The sequence below is a fragment of the Mobula hypostoma genome, chromosome 4 (assembly GCF_963921235.1).
Source record: "Mobula hypostoma chromosome 4, sMobHyp1.1, whole genome shotgun sequence".
In the NCBI taxonomy this organism is placed as follows: domain Eukaryota; kingdom Metazoa; phylum Chordata; class Chondrichthyes; order Myliobatiformes; family Myliobatidae; genus Mobula; species Mobula hypostoma.
In genome coordinates, this window is record NC_086100.1 from 25062603 (window position 1) to 25078923 (window position 16321).

At 42.0% G+C, this 16321-nt stretch overlaps 1 protein-coding gene across 1 annotated transcript in view; it reads left to right on the plus strand.

Moving 5' to 3' along the window:
- The window catches only part of LOC134345172 (sodium/hydrogen exchanger 9-like), a 585864-nt gene that overhangs the window by 512699 nt on the left and 56844 nt on the right, over window positions 1–16321 (plus strand). The gene's annotated exons all lie outside the window — the stretch shown is intronic.

Consider the following 16321-nt stretch of genomic DNA (forward strand, 5'->3'; position numbering starts at 1 on the left):
TACACACTGCCTTGACCTGCTGAGTTCCTCCAGCATTTTGTGTTTGTTTGAAAGGTAGGTCAGGGTCCTTAATCTCCCTAATTAATGATCTTTCTCCAAGTGATCGCCACAGTTAAACCAGTGCACAACCCACAGGATGCAAGCCAGCTTAAACTACTGATGCTTATGGAGAAGAAATGTAAGTGTATTATTTTTCATGTGCATGCTGTTTGACTTTTGTACACGTGGTGCATACTGACAGTGGAGAGTCTGGAGCAGTTTCTTCCTTAGTTTGCCTGTAAAGCATCTTGTATTAACTTAGAAATAGTTTGTGCTTTATCAGAAAGCACCACGTCTGCTTTTATGGAATATGGATGTGGACTTGTGGGAACGCACAAGAAAGTACCGAGGGGAAAGGTACTAAAGCAGGTTCAGAGGTCGATTTGTTATCAAAGTATGCAGTATACAAGTCTGAGATTCATCTTTTCCAGATAGCCACAAAACCCAAAAACACTGTTCAAAGAGAAACATGAAACCCATGAAACACGAAACTGTTTTAAGTAGCATTTTGGATCTGGAAGGTGAACTCTAACACCAAGTCAATGTCTATTTAAGTTTACTCCACTCCCTGGTATCTGTTACTATTCCTCATTGGATACCTCAGGTAATACAATAAAGCAACCCCAGTACCAGCCACATTCCATTCCACCCACTTATACAAAGGGCTCTTCAAACTAATATTGGGCACTTCATTTAAAGCCACTTCAATATTTGACTAACCTGGAAAAAGAATAGTGTTAGATGTCTTCCTCTTCCTGTTAGTTATTACTGGATAACAGATAGACCAGATTTTCCCCAGTGTCTTAGTGTCTACGCTTTTACACAGGTTTTCACAAGAGTTTCACCAAATTGTAATGTTCGAAGTTACTCAACATGTTAATGTCCATATAGAAACCACAGGGTGAGCAATCCATCCCCAAAAGGTTTGCACTAAAAGTGCAATACAGTAAAGGCAGTGCTTTATATACTCTGTATGAAATTTAGTTAGATTGTCTTTAGTGACAAAAGATGACATTTTACTCCTAAGCATTTGTCAAATTATCTTCATTCATTGGCAGAATTGTGCAATAGCTGCCATTTTATACTTTGATATTAAAACAGATAAAGGATGGCAGGGCATATTAGTACAATGACCCCTTCCTGTTTATGGCTTGGCCAGACAGTCATTATGTACTTTTTCTCTTCCCGATGCCATGCATGAGAAAAGTTTTCATTTTCCATTTATGCTTCAGTTTGTCACATCTCATATGGTCTGTGTGGTCGCAAATCAGCCGTGCCTGTAACATACCGACCTGCAAGGTCAGACCAAGGGACTTCTATGCTTGTGCAGGATTCCCTAAAGGTTAACTTGCAGGTTGAGTCAGTGGTAAGGAAGGAAGGCAAATGCAATGTTAGCATTGTATTGTTGAGGCTTTATAATTCTGCTCCTGTGTCTTGTGGTTTTATGCCAGATTGTTACTCTATGTTTAATTAAAACTTGCTTTGATTTTCCAAACTTTATCAGGGTGGAAGTAGCCTTGCTGGAGGTTGGATCCATGAGTTCTAAACCACATACTTAAGACTAATGTATAGGCTATATTATAATGGGTAGTTATAATGGCTATATTTATTTACCCCAGTTTGCTGGATTCAGTGTGAATGCAGCCTGAATACAGTTTCACAAAAAATTATCATTACAAAAAAATTTCAACTTGTTATATATAAATAATGCAGATCCAGAGCAGCCATTCCATTAAAGCTGTTCAGTATTCTTTCATAACAGATGACAATACGATCCAATTAAGCAAACTAGAGAAACAGATGGACATACAGAAGTGCAATTAAAATGCACCTAAATTAATTTAAATATTCTATGGCTCATATATTTCTCTTGTCAATCACTGCTTCCAGTGAATCCACTCTTTTTGTTTCTGTCACTGCTGTTTCCCTATGCAATATTCCCTTTCATTAGTTCCATTCTCTCTCTGTTGTATTGTTCTGCTTTTATACACATTTCCATTTGCTCACAGGCATTAAGTCATACACAGCAATGTTTGCCATATTACAGTGCAGATTCAGCTCTCACTGATTCCCACAGCCATTTAGCTGATTGTGCCAATTCTTTGTGCCTACTCCAATCTTTTCCTTCAAATACATATCCACTTCCTTAGATGCTATTGGATTTAATTCCACCATACAGTCAGCAGTGGGTTCGAAGTGAAATCAAGTTGAATAAATTGTCTTGTCTGACCAGTAGATCTTTTTTCATTTCTTTACATCTGTGTCCTCCAGTGAATGAAAAGAGCTCTTCCTCACTGGACAGCAATGGTTTTCCTCAATATTGTACAATTTTGCTGTATACATACATCTACTGATGCTTCTGGACACATTCTCAGTGATGTTCCTGGAATCATCGGGTGTTTCGGTTCTTTCAGCATCATACAACCTCCTCCAGGTGACCCAGCCGGGGCTGATCAGACCACAGCTTGTGTCCAGATGGCTAGCTACTTATGACTCCATGGCTCCCCTCTTTTGAGCCACAGCCATCTTGAGGCCCTCTCTGCCGCATCAGTGGTACTGCGGATGGCTCTCCTCTTCCTCTCTCCCTCGAGAAGGATCTAGCTAAGGAACGGGCTGCAAATCCGCTACAACCAACCTCCACTGGGAGACACCTCGCTCTCCATCCAGCCTGCTGACAGTTGCTGACCAGTCCTGCGTACTTGGAGAGCTTCCTTTCAAAGGCCTCTTCCAAGCTATCTTCCCATGGGGCTGTCAGCTCCAGCAGCACCACTTGCTTAGTAGACTCAGACACTAGGACAATGTCTGGTCGCAGGGTGGTGGTTGCGATATGGTTGGGGAACTTCAGCTGCCGTTCGAGGTCCACCAACAGCTGCCAGTCCCTTGCTGAGGTCAGGATGCCTGCAGATGTTCTTTTGGCAGGTATTGGGGGCTCGCCCAGCTCTGACAAAGGCAATGGTCTGCATGGAGGGTTGGGACCGCCTCGCCCACTCAACTCCTGCGCTGACGGCTTCAGCGATGGTCTTCAGGACCTGATCATGCCTCCAACTGTATGGTCCCTCACCATCTAAAGGTCACTAACATTGTCATTGATACCATCAAGGAGGAGCCACAGGAATCAGAAGGCAGACACTCAATGTTTTAGGAACAGCTATATATACACACACAAGGAAGTCTGCAGATGCTCAAAATCCAAAACAACTCACAAAGAATGCTAGAGGAACTCAGCAACTTAGGCAGTATCCAGAGAAATGGCCAAACAGTTTGGCGTTTCAGGCCAAGACCCTTGCCCAGGACAGGAACTGAAGGGGGAAGATGCCAGAATAAAAAGGTGTGGTGGCGGGGGAGATGAAGAATAGTCAGAAGGTGATAAGTGAAGCCAGGTGTGTAGAGAAGATAAAGAGCTGGAGAGGAAGGGTTCTGCAGTCTTCCTCCTTCCTTTCTAGTCCTGAAGAAGGGTGTTGACCGGAAACATTGATTGTTTATTCATTTCTATAAGTGCTGCCTGACCTGCTGAGTTCCTCCAGCATTTTGTGTATGTTGCTCTGGATTTCCAGCATTTGCAGTCTTTACCATGTTTCTGATTTGCTGCTCCACTGTGAAGCCTCTTCAAGGGATGCCTACCCTGAAGGAGAATCCTCTGCCATCAGATTCCCATTCCTGTTCTAAGATGTCGGTCCATGGCCACTTTTGTGCCAAGATGAAGCCACCCTCAGTGTGGAGAAGCAACGCCTCATATTCTGTCTGGGCAGCCTCCAACCTGATGGCATGAATATTGATTTCTTCTTCTGGTAAACCAAAACGTTCCCTCTCCCTCCCGTCTTCTTCTATTCCCCACTCTGGCCTCTTACCTCTTCTCACCTACCTATCACTTCCCCAGATAAAAGAAGCCTTTTATCTTTCCTACTCACCTTTTATTCACCTACCACCTTCTAAATATCCTCCTTCCCCTCCCATCACCTTTTTTATTCTGCCATCCTCCCCCTTCCTTTTCAGTCCTGAAGAAGTGTCTCGACCCAAAATGTCAACTGTTTGTTCATTTCATAGCTGCAGCTTGACCCTGCTCCTGCAGCATTTTATGTGTTGCTACAGTATATATATTTTCTCTCACCCCTTATGAGTGGTGTGTATGTGTATTTTTCCCTCAATCTTGGGTCCTCTACCAGAGGCCCGCGAGCTTGAGCGTTCAGCTCAGTATCCTTGCTGTTCCTCGTACTATGCTCTTCTGGACCGAGATCTCAGATGTTGTTCCCAGGATTTGTTGGAGCCACTCTAATACCACAGAGATTACTCTGGTTTTAACCTTCCTCATCCTTTCTATTTGCTCTTGCAAGCCCTGATATTTCTCCAGCTTCTCATATTCTTTCTTCCTGATGTTACTGTCATTCCGGGTTTCCACATCTATTACTATTGCTTTCTTCTGTTTCATGTCCAGTATTGCTATGTTTGTTTCGTTGGCCAGTGCTTGCTTTTCAGTCTGTATTTGGAATTCCCTCAGGATCTTAGCTTTGTCATTCTCCACTCCTTCCTCGGGTGTTTCCCATTTGGACTTGGGAATGTCCAAGCCGTATTCAGTGCTGATGTTCCTGTACACAATTCCTGCAACTTGGTTGCGCCGCTTAGTGTATGCTGTTGCTGTCTGCATCTTGCACCCTGCTACTATGTGCTGGATGGTTTCAGTGGGTTCCTTGCACAGTCTACACCGTGGGTCTTGTATGGTATGATAGACCAGTGTTTCGTGTGTGTGTGTGTGTGTGTGTGTGTGTGTAATTTACAGTATTTTTTGTGTCTTACAAAACATATGCCACTGATATTAATCCTGATTCTGTTTCTGACTTTAAACAAACTTCATTCATTACATTATGGGCTTATCCATGTCTGTTACAACTTATTGCTGGAAAATGATTGATAGGTTTTTAGTCATCCTTCAAACTAACTCCAGAATGTTTTTAAGTATTAAATTGAGGCACATGTGACTGTAGGTGCTGGAATCTGAAGAAACAAACTGTTGTCTGAAAGAAATGTGAAATTTCAACAATTCCTTCCCTCACTCCACAGATGCCGCTCGACCCACTGAGTTCCTCTAGCAGATTGTTTGTTGCTTTTAAGTGATGTTTTAGTTTATCACTTGAAAGAATTGCCTCTGTATTAAGCAATAAAATTTACATTTACTCCCTCAGAATTAATTAAGTGCTCCTGTGTGATGAGCAGACAGAGGGTCTTCAGGAGTCATATTCTATGTCGATAATTTAGAACTGGGATATGGAAAGGGACACTTGGATTTCAAATATTTTAATTAGAGCTCTTGTCGGAAAGTTTCTGACAACATGAAACTGTGGAGAATTGGAAGTGTTTCTTTAAACATATTTGGTAAGAGTCCAATACAGACCAGCTGTTTGAAAAGGTTACTGAGTGAACACCCTCCTATAACAAACTGCTGAGTGCATGGGATTTTTGTTTTATCTTTGAAGCTGTTTTTTGTGATCTGTGTGATTTCTAATCATAGTTCGGTATTCTAGAATGAATTAAGTATTCATCTAAAATCTGGAATCATTCTCTGTGACCCTTTCAAAGTTAAGTGCCTCATCAACTAGAACTCATTGTACACCAACAGCTCTAAATTTCCAATACTGAATAGTAATATTTCCAGAAATCTTTACAGTTATAAAATAAATTCTGAGCTAAGCACTATGAATAGTTGGAATGTTTCAGCATGCTTATCCAAGAGAAAACAGCCACTGAGCCATATTTGGAGACAGCTTTGATTGAGGAAGGATTGTTGGAATATTTTCAGCTTCCTTTTCAAGTTGAGATGAATAGTAACAATTTGAAAAGCAAAGAACAAGGCTTCTGACAATTTTGGCAAAAGCAGCTGAGGGTCTCTCCATTGTTTTTTGCTCCAGTATACACCAGAAACTGAGGACACCTAGACAGTTGACCTGGAGACACAAGTTAAAATCCCATCAGAGCAGCATAAAATTTCAATTCAGTAAGTTGAATATATATCAAAACAAAAAGCTAGGGTGAGTCTTAGGACCATGAAATTATGAGATTATCTACAAATCCAAATGGGTTACTCTGTCCTTGAGGGTGGAAATCTATCCTGGCCTATGTGTGATGCCAACTGTACCAGAATGGTTGTCTCTTAGCTGCCTTTTGCAATGGTCTGGCTTCAGGGGTCAGTAAATGTTGGACCTACCAATAAATTCCACAACTAGTCAATGAATTATTTTTTTTTAAAGCTTTTTTTAATATCTTACCCTTGGTGAGTAAATATATTGCATGTTGTAAGGATCAATTCCGACCCTATATTACTTATATATTAGCACAGCCACCAGCTGATAAAATAGTGTTCGTAGTTACATCACCATGTTATTAAGTGTCTGTAGTAACATCTATCTATCCTGTTGTACAGTTTGTATCCAGTGCTAACTACCACAATTAAGCTTCCCCTCCCTGCCGAGCTCAATTTTTGAATGATACAAGGTCATTGATATTAGCTCAGGAAGTCTTGGGAAGTTGCTAATTTCCTTTGTGTTAACTGTAAGTCTTGCAGCTGTTAAGTAGAACTTGTCTGCTTAATCTGACGAACTCATACACACCTCTTCCTCTTAACTCATTCTGCAGTTAAAGGATATTTTAAATTTCTTTTTTGGGATCTGGATGTTACTGTTATTTCTTTGCACCTTCCAAGTAACCCCTATAATGGCCTAACAAGTCAACTACCTGGCAACAAGCAAGCATACAGGCCCAGGAGAGATCAGGTGGTTCAGTCATGTCACAAAAACAACCACACTCTCAAGGTCAGCAAGACCAAATAATTGATTGTGGTCTTCAGGAAGGCGAAGTCGGGAGAATACTCACCCGTCCAGATCAAGGGGTCAGTGATTGAAAGAGTGAGCAGCTTCAACTTCCTGGCTGTCAGCATTTCAGAGTATCTCTCTTGGGCCTAACACTTTGATGCAATCATTAAGAAGGCAGTGCTACTTTGTTACAAGTTTGGCGAGATTTGATATGTCACCAAAAAACTTTTGCAAATTTCTATGCGTATACACAAGAGGCTACAGGGGTTGTAGATTCAGTTAGCTCCATCACAGGCACAATGGATGTCCACCATCGAGGACATCTTAAAAACGTGGTTCCTCAAAATGGTGACGTTCGTCGTTCAAGAACTTCACCATCCAGTACATGTCCTCTTCGTGTTGCCACCATCAGAGAGGAGGTACAGAAGCCTGAAGACTCACACCCAACATTTTAAGAAAGCTTCTTCTCCTCTGCCATCAGGTTCCTGAATAGTCTATGAACACTACCTCAATATTCAACTTTGGAACTACTTATTTATTTTGTAAATTATAATACTGTAATTTTTATATCTTGCTGCCACAAAACAACAAATCTCTCAAGGTGTTATCAGTGACGATAAATCTAATTTCGACCTTCTGATTTTGGTTCTGCAATGGAATGGCTCCTGGGGCCATTTTAATTTAAATTAAGAATAGCATAGTTCTGGAATTACTGATAGATCAGCCAGCATGACCATGTCAAATTTCCTCCTCATTAATGAACCAGATGAGTTTGTGATCATCATCACTAGACGTTGTTTGAAGTTCGGTCCAGAGCGGAGCAGATGCCATAACAGGCTGAAATGCACCCCATCACGGGCTGTAGCTCATCTGTGGAAGTTCAAGGGAATCCTCAGACAAGCCAAATCTTCACAGTTGTACAGGGCCCTGGTGAGACCACACCTGGAGTATTGTGTGCAGTTTTGGTCTCCAAATTTGAGGAAGGACATTCTTGCTATTGAGGGAATGCAGTGTAGGTTCACGAGGTTAATTCCCGGGATGGCGGGACTGTCATATGTTGAAAGATTAGAACGACTAGGCTTGTATACACTAGAATTTAGAAGGATGAGAGGGGATCTGATTGAAACATATAAGATTATTAAGGGATTGGACACTCTAGAGGCAAGAAACGTTCCCGATGTTGGGGGGAGTCCAGAACCAGAGGCCACAGTTTAAGAATAAGGGGTAGGCCATTTAGAACGAAGATGAGGAAAAACTTTTTCACACAGAGAGTTGTGGATCTGTGGAATGCTCTGCCTGAGAGGGCAGTGGAGGCCAATTCTCTGGATGTTTTCAAGAAAGAGTTAGACAGAGATCTTAAAGATAGCAGAGGAAAGGAATATGGGGAGAAGGCAGGAACAGGGTACTGATTGTGGATGATCAGCCATGATCACAGTGAATGACGGTGCTGGCTCAAAGGGCTGAATGGCCTACTTCTGCACCTATTGTCTATTGGTCTTGGACACCTAAGAAAATATATTGGCTGATGTGTTGGAAGTATATGTACTCATCGCCGTATCTGGGGGAACCAGGAGTGGTTGCTGATGATGTTGTCACCTGGGAACTTGAAGTTGTCAACCACCTCTTCCAGAAGTTCTACTGATGACCTCAGGGTTGTGTCCATCACCCCCTCTCTCCCCAACTTCCTTAAGTCATTTACCAGCTCTTTTGTCTTGCTGATGTTAAGGCTTTGTTGTTGCTCTGATACCATGACACAAGGTTTGCAACCTCTTTTTGAAATTCCATCTCATCATTGTTGATCTGGCCTGTAACAGTGGTGTCAGCAGTGAACTTAAAGTTGGCACTGTATTTAGCCATATATTTGTGGGTATGCAGAGAGAAGAGCAGGAGACTGAGCATGCAACACTGGGAACACGAGTGTTGAGGATTGGGGTGGATGAAATGCTATGACCAATTCTTTCAATACAACCAAGACACTAAATTCCATAAACCTGAACAAGTTGTATTTACATAGCACCTTTAACACAGTACAGGGATCTTTACTGAAGTGTTATTTAATGGTATTCGTTACCAGCCCACATCTTAGGATAAAAATAAATAAAGTCTTACTTAGGTCTAAATGTCATGTACCCTGACAGCAGTGAGTGGGTGGCCACATACAGTGTGTAGATAATGGTATCAAGGGACATGATAACTTTCAGAAGAAGGAGTGAATCGCTGAATTGATTCTTGGGGCTGCACTAAATATCTGGGTCTTGTTAACTGTGTCAAACTCTTGCAGAGATATCAAGATTTCTCATTACCATATAGAAGGTAGTTATTTTGGCCCATTGAATCTAAGCTGGCTCTCAGACCAATTCCATCAGTCCCATTCCCCCACTCATTTCCCTGTACTCACTTAATGTCAGCAAGATCAAGGAGCTGATTATTGACTTAAGAGGGAAGAAACCAAAGATCCATCGGGAGAATCAGAGGTGGAGAGGGACAACGACTTTAAATTCCTTGGTGTTATCATTTCAGAGGATCTGTCCTTGGTACAGCACGCAAGTGCCGTTATGAAGAAAGCACAGCAGTGTCTGTACTTTCCGAGAAGTTTGTGAAGATTCAGCATGTCATCTAAAACTTCGACAAGGAGGAGAGTGCACTGATTGGTTGCATTATAGCCTGGTATGGAAACACCAATGCCCTTGAATGGAAAAGCCAACAAAAAGTAATGAATAAAGCCAGTCCATCACAGGTAAAGCCCTCTCCACCATTGACACATGTAAATGGAGCACTATCACAGGAAAGCACCATTCATCATTAAGGACTCCCAACATCTAGATCATGCTCTCTTCTTGCTGCTGCCATCAAAAAGAAAGTACAAGAGCCTCAGGACCTACACCACCAGGTTCAGAAACAGTCCCCAGCCATTAGGCTCTTGAACCAGAGGGGGTAAATTCACATGCCCCATCACTGAACAGTTCCCACAAACTATGGACTCACTTTCAAGGATCCATCATCTCTTTTTCTCAATATTTATTGGATATTTATTTCTTCTTTTTTTGTTGTTCTTTTGCACATTGGTCGTTGTCCATCCTATTGGGAGCAGTCTTTCATTGATCCTGTTGTGTTTCTTGTATTTCTTGAATGTGTTTCTTGAATCTCAGGGATGTATATGATGACATAAATGTGCTTTGATAATAAATTACTTTGAACTATGAATTGTAACCTATTCTTGCACTCTGACCCATCAGGGTACCCATTCAGGGTATTTCACAGTCGTCAATTAATCTAACAGTCATCATGACTTCTGGACATGGGAGGAAACCGGAACAACACATGCATGTTCACAGGGAGACCACATGGGTTTTCACTGGATCCTCTGATTTCCTCCCAAGCTCCACAGAGCCAGCAACTGGGTCAGGATCAAACCCAGGCCACTGGAACAGTGAGGCAGTGGCACAATCTGCTGCACCACTGTGCCATCCCAGGAAACACAAATGATGAACGAAAACAGAAATCAAGATCACAGGCTGAAACAATTCCACTGGTGACTTTGATTCAGGCCTCTTGATTACAAATAGTCACTATTCACAAAGGGGTTAAGTTTAGCTGTTGAGATTTCTAGATTCCACATGACATCATTCTATTCATGCATTTCATCGTCCTTAGGAACTCAAGGATGCAAACTTAAAAGATATTTTCCAACTTTCTGGAAATGCCTTTCTGAAGCTGCACATGAAAGTTCCGAGTGAATCTTTTTATTCCTGGAGGGGTAATGTGATCCTGTACAGATGCAAGTTGATCTTGTTGGCATCTGTCACATTGTGACTGGTTCTATTCTGAAGAACCACGCCATGGCCATGAAAAATCTGCCCTCGCCTAATGAAACACCCATTGGTAACCCTGGAAGAAATTGAAAATTTGTTGACTGGGTTATTTTCTTTCGTTCTTTGTGCCCACATAAATGAAAAATATGTTTGTAATCTACCACTCCACCTCCTACAACAAAAGCATGTCTTGCATCAACCTTTTGTCACTTTTAAGTTAGAGAAAAGTTCAGCATCTTAATTGTCCAGGCCAAATTTGTAGGCAGTGTTATTTTCTTGAAAGAACCCTTGAGCAAATTATGCCCGAGTTTGATTTAAAAGTGGCAAATATATATAAATTAAGTACATTAATTCAATGTAATACAACAAAATGGAGGAACTCATTAGGTCAGGCAGCATCTATGGAAAGTAATAAAGACTCGAAGTTTCGGGCTGAGATCTGTTTTGGCTAAGTTTGTGTTGTGAAGTCTTCATAAAAACAAAGGACAAGTTTAAACAATCCTGAATGATGGAATGGAAATATTCCACAAACCTGTCACCCAATGTGCATACAGTCTTCAATTCAGCCTATGAGTATCCCTCCTGGTGAAGTATTTGAAGACAGCACTGGTATCCACTGTGAAGGGGAATGAAAAGGAGCCAGAATAAGAAGGTCGAGGGAGGGGAAGGAGTACAAGCTAGAAGGGGGAAGGCAGGTGGGTGTAGGAGGGGGATGAAGTGAAAAGGTGGGAGGTGATAGGTGGAAGAGATAAAGGGCTGAAGAAGAAGGAATCTGATAGGAAAGGGAGGAATCATGGGAGGAAGGGAAGGAGGATTAATTCAATAATACCTTCACTTGCAACACTGAAAAAACCTTAAGTTTGCTTTGACCATCTTAGAACTGTTTGCATTTTGCCCTGAGTCTTCTACCCTGTACATTAATGAAATATAATCATACTCTTAGTATCCAAAGCAATGAAATTAGCTGCAATTTTGTTTTTATCTGGTAAGGTATGCATTAATAAAATGGACATTTTTATGTAAGAGTGCAGGGAGTAAGTGTGTAATCTTGTGTAGTCTAAGAAGATTTTCACTACAATATATGAAGGAAAGTTAACAGCTCAGAGCAGCCATGCATATGCTCAAATTGTACCTGATAGATGGCTGCAGCACAGGCCGACCTCTGCCCTGGTGGCACCAGGCACTAGGCTCAACAGGCATTCAGCTACAAAGCAAAATGCAGCCATTGTCAGAAATCTGAAGCAAAAACAGATGAAAGCTGGAAAAACAACGGAGCAGGTCAGTAAACATTCATGACAGGAGAACAGTTGCTCTTTCAGGCACTATCCTTCATCGGAACAGAAAAATCTTGAGATAACCAACAAATAGAGTCAGAAATTGTGTGTGGCAGGAGTCGCAGTAACAAACTCCTACTTACGAATAAGCTTCTCAACTGAACAAGGAATAGAAATATTAAATAAAGGTCCATAAAGAAATAAGGGAGGTCTGAATAGAGGAGGCAGCACGAAAAGACAAAGGAATAGGAAAGATGAAAACATGTTACTAATTCAGCAGTCAGGTTCAGACCTGAAGTACATGCAATTTTTGGAAAGGAGTATTTCAGGTGGCCACAGTAAGTTACCCTACTGTCACACGAGAGCTGCTCTGAGATGTCTCCAGCAATCTCCATAATCCATCTGACTGGTCCAGAGAAAGCTGATTTAATTTGGATGTCATTGTGGTCACGTGACCTGCGATGAGTTATTTATGTACACAGGAAGTGTGTTGAACATCACCCTGCTGGAATTATAACGACTGAAGGCACAGCAGCTGAAGTTGTCGAGCCCAATTAGCCCAGTTAAAGTAGGCATTTGGGTTTTAAACTTTTATGCCATTGAGAAACAGAATCAATGCCAATAATTCTGATGACTGTATATGGAGCCATAATGAAGAATCCTATCAACAGCATGTTCATCGGTTTAAAGCATTTCTTTTTCTTTTCAAATCTTTTTACTGTTGTATTATACAAAAGAAATAATACGAGTACATCGAAGTAACAACACTTACAATGTCTCAAAGAAAAAATAACATTATCTTAAGATTGAAAAAAAATTTTGCAATAATAAAAGAGCACCCCACTAAGCAGAAAAAGTGGGGGGGGGGGAATCCCCATTAGGTGTACAACCCCGGAGCCATGCCTCATACAAAAAGCTTCTAAAAATAAACATCAAACCGCCAGCGGTTTAAAGCATTTCTTCATTAGGAGTGTTTTAATGGAGTCATGGATAATGGAGTACAACAGCAGGAGGCAATGGATATTAGTATAATACTTGCTGCAGCAGAACTTGAATGTTGGTCCAGTTTGCATTTGAAATATATGTGTGCATTTAGTTTTTCTAATCTCATCCCCTCTTTATGAACTGCCAATGCCATCCAGCTGTCCAGGTCTTCCAGCATCAGAGCTCCTCTGCTCGTTTTGGTGATCATGGTGTGAGTAACTTACTCTCTGGCCTGCGCCATTTCATGTATATCAGTAGCTAGGCAGGATGATCTTCTCCTTGAAGACTGTACGGATAGCAAATATATAGTAGCAGCATCAAAGTGCCACCAATGGCAGCAACTTGTGCTAAAACTATGTATTTAGAAAATGGAACTGGAACTTCTTTTTCTCCCTCTGTCCCTCTGACTATACCCCTTGCCCATCCTCTGGGCTTCCCCTCCTCCCCCTTTTCATTCTCCCTGGGCCTCCTGTCCCATGATCCTCTCATATCCCTTTTGCCAATCAACTGTCCAGCTCTTGACTCCATCCCTCCCCCTCCTGTCTTCTCCTATCATTTTGGATCTCCCCCTCCCCCTCCCACTTTCAAATCTCTTACTAACTCTTCCTTCAGTTAGTCCTGACAAAGGGTCTCGGCCGGAAACGTCGACTGTACCTCTTCCTAGAGATGCTGCCTGGTCTGCTGCGTTCACCAGCAACTTTGATATGTGTTATTTAGAAAATGTACATTGTTTGTACTCCACTTCCTGAATTAAGTTGCATTGTTGAAGTCAGGATAGGGGAGAGAGAGGCTGCGGGAGGAAATTGCGAATTTGTAAGCTGAAGGCCAATTATGCAATGTTAAACTTGTGACGTCTGGAAATGGTGAACTATAGCAGTCTCAGAGAGGAAGGAAGCTGGTTCATGCTACAGAGATTATGAGCTGTGATTTAAGAAGAGGGATGTGAAATTGGCTAACCAGTGAGCATTGAGTATTTTGGTGTGCGAATTAAGACAAGTGTGGATGCATTTTCAATTATCTCAGCTTTACAAGGTATGATTAGAATCCACCTGTTGTTTGAAGCAAACAAAATGGTAGCAATTGTGGTGTCTGCCATCATTCAGTAGAATCGGGGAGCATCAGTTCTTTAAATCCAGGAATGAGAGCTTAGCCATTGTCTCACCTCAACAACAAGTATTGGCACAGATCAAACGTTCTCAGTAGCCTTGCCCTGACCTGAGATATTCCCTGATTTTGTTCAATGCTGGGAAATAATTCTGATTGTCGAATTACAAGTGGTATATTTATTTCTGGAATTGTATTGGTGGAAATTGTCAGTGTGACTTTATTCTCCTGGGCTGATGGTCTGGTGGAGATTTGTGGGTGGTGCTGTCAGCAACAATCAGGGGTGACCAGAGACCAGTGCTTTGTCCCTAAAGGAAACTACATTAACTGCTTTGCAGGAACTCACACTTCGAAGTGTGCATACTTAAATTTCCAGAATGACATTAAACCGCCTGGAAATGCTTATTAACACATTTCATTTTGTGTTGGGTGTATTTTCAGTTGTGCAGAATAGAAATAAATAGTGGCATGTGATGGGTGGTGAAAGGGAATTTGTATTACAGGTACCTACTGGTTTGTGTTACTACCATTCAGGTAAGAAATGTACACAATTATACCAGTAAGAAGTTTAAGTTACTTTAACCCTTGTACATGATGGTTGTCCATCATATCTGACAATGACAGGAAACCTGTGTAAGAGAGTTTATAAAGTGAAAAAGACACTACACTGGGACAGTTCCACTCTGGACTTCAGAAGTCTGGGTCCATTGTTGAGAACAAGCGTCACAAACTGGGGTCTTCCTTGGGTGCAGTGGATGACCATGACGTCTTCTGTCCTTGTCACACCCTTTTCTCTCCACTTAGTGTTGCAGTACCACCTTCCTACCCGTTGGATCTCACTGTAGATCTCCTCCGCCCAGTCCGCCGGAGCCTACGTCGCATGCTGGAATAGGCATGCCCCTCTCTCCCCAGGGTATGAGACCGCCGGCTGCCCTCACCAGGCTTAGCCCGCCTGTTGAAGTGGTGTACCGGGTGGTGGCTGCTGTTGAATGCAAACAGCGACTTGAAGCCACACGTGAGAGCTGAGTGTCCAGTGGGGATCAAAGGTATGTGAGCTGCCCTGGAATGGACGCGATAAGCTCCTTCACCAGAGGTGTATAGTATAGTATAGTATAGTCATACTTCATTGATCCCAGGGGAAATTGGTTTTTGTTACAGTTGCACCATAAATAATAAATAGTAATAGAACCATAAATAGTTAAATAGTAATATGTAAATTATGCCAGTAAATTATGAAATAAGTCCAGGACCAGCCTATTGGCTCAGAGTGTCTGACCCTCCAAGGGAGGAGTTGTAAAGTTTGATGGCCATAGGCAGGAATGACTTCCTATGATGCTCTGTGTTGCATCTCAGTGGAATGAGTCTCTGGCTGAATGTACTCCTGTGCCCACCCAGTACATTATGTAGTGGATGGGAGACATTGACCAAGATGGCTGCAACTTAGACAGCATCCTCTTTTCAGACACCACCATCAGAGAATCCAGTTCCATCCCCACACCATCACTGGCCTTACAAATGAATGAATGTGCTATCCCTCCTTGTATGTATCCTAATTTCCAGGTAGTGTCGTACAAGAAGTCTTTCAGCCCGCCACATCTATACCAACAGTCATGCCAATCTATACTAAACTCGTTTGTCTTCGTTAGTTCCATATCCCTGTATGCCTTGTTCATTCAAGTACCTCTCCAGGTACCTCCTAAATGTTGTTATTGTTCCTGTCTCCACCACCTCCTGTGGCAGCTCATTCAAATTCAGATTCATTCTTTTATCACATGTACATCGGAACATACAGTGGAGTGTGTCAGTTGTGCTAACAAGCAACACAACCTAAGGATGTACGGGGACAGCCCTCAACTGTGGCCACACAGTCCAACACCAACTACTCTGTGTGGAAAGCCTACCCTTCCCAGACCTCCTCCCTCTTACCTCAAACCCTATAGTTTTAGACACCCCTAGCATTGGAAACAGAAGCAAAAAAGGCAATCTGCTTGTGGATCTCAGCAAGTCAGGCAGCCTCTGCAGGAGGAAAGGACTCTGGTTACCTACCCTTTCCAGGCCTCTCGTAAGTTTATCGTGTCACCCCTCATCCTCCTTTGCTCCAGCAAAAATAATCCCAGTTTATTTAACCTGTCCTTGTAACTCAAGCCCACCAATCCAGGCAATATCTCTGTTAACCTTTTCTGAACCCTCTCTATCTTTCCCATAGTGTGGCGAACAGAAATAAACACAATATTCTAATTGTAGCCTAAATGATCATACGTTGCTCATTTATTAATTAAGTGTTGAAAGAAAATGACAGCATATCCCA